The sequence below is a fragment of the Geotrypetes seraphini genome, chromosome 2 (genome assembly GCF_902459505.1).
Source record: "Geotrypetes seraphini chromosome 2, aGeoSer1.1, whole genome shotgun sequence".
In the NCBI taxonomy this organism is placed as follows: domain Eukaryota; kingdom Metazoa; phylum Chordata; class Amphibia; order Gymnophiona; family Dermophiidae; genus Geotrypetes; species Geotrypetes seraphini.
Genome location: NC_047085.1, coordinates 163,270,626 through 163,271,985, shown reverse-complemented (window position 1 = coordinate 163,271,985; position 1,360 = coordinate 163,270,626). Strand labels below are relative to the sequence as shown.

Below are 1,360 nucleotides of genomic sequence, written 5' to 3'. Positions count from 1 at the left end.
TAGACCTAATAATTAAAACAAACCCCCAGACCTAAAACCCTTAAGAATCTCTCCCATCCAAATTATCATATATATTTAATTCATAAGAACTACAATATTTATTTAATAATGATAATAAAATAATTAATAGAACAAATATTTAAACCATCATGAAAAGTTTTATAATCATAAGCAATAACCAGATGAAAATTAACCAGTAAGAAGGGCAAATTCATTCTCTAGTAATCATATCATCTTTGAAATAATCTAAATCCATCTCAATAAGTGTCTTCACACTCATAGTACCTGAAAAAGAGCTAAATACACTCAGTGGAAATTGCAGAAAAAAATATTGAACGTGCCCCTACTAGCACTTACATCACTTTACACCTGAAGCATATCATATGTGGCATGTTAAGTACAATTAAACACCCAACAGAAACCTATCCCAAAGTAACTTGGAAAATGTATGTATAATGCAAGCAGGTATAAATATCAACAGAAATAATAGAATAATGGTAGTACTAAAGCTTTAATATTCCCAGCCATAATATAGATCCTGGTATCCAGCAAGCACGGATCTTCTCCTATAGCATGCTTGAGAGCAACAAACTTCTGTAGAGAATCAAAACTGCAAACCCCACATGCAGACCCTCAATCTTTATTTCCGCTTGCATAGGGTACTTCTCAAGTCACTAAGACACAAGCAAGAAAACTTGAAGTGTCGTTAATGAGGAAACATAGAATGACTGATATGAAGGAAGATATTTTGAAACAAGCAGGTAAAACAAAATCTGTAGTAAACCAATTCATATATCAAATTCTGGTATGAGAGGGAGTCCAAGTCCATGTCTTCCCCACTGGAGAATGGAATGATGATTCTCCAAGACAGCATCCCCACATGCCCACTCCAATACACTGAACATTTTGAAAAACATCAGATCCACAGACTAGAAAGATGAAGATCACCAAAAACCATGGACCATCCAAAGACTTCTCCTCCTGTGCATTCCTTGCAGTCTTGGCCCATTGCCCCACTGCGTGTTATTTTTGCTGGGCTTCTTGGTAGCCATTTTGATTTACTGCTTCGCCACCATTAACTGCCTGTCTCTACCAAACTATGCTATGCACAGGTGTGTCAGTTCATGAGCCACTCTGCACCACTCTCTGCAACCGGAAAGGCTTCAGGTTGATCCCTCATGGTTCCCAGCTGCAGGTTCTAGCATAGTCAGTCAACAGAAGCCTAGTTTTGAAACCTTAAAACAAGCAGCAGAGCTAACAGTAAAAGTTCAGTACTTCTACCGTTGTTATAACAAACTTCCTCATTTTGTGACTGCAGGAAACATTGAAGTCCCGCCCTATTCCTACTATCTCATTGTCC

General features: G+C 37.7%; 1 pseudogene; it reads right to left on the bottom strand.

Moving 5' to 3' along the window:
- Nucleotides 1-795: 795 nt before the first annotated feature.
- On the bottom strand, nt 796-1,076 carry LOC117354839 (annotated as a pseudogene).
- Nucleotides 1,077-1,360: the final 284 nt, after the last annotated feature.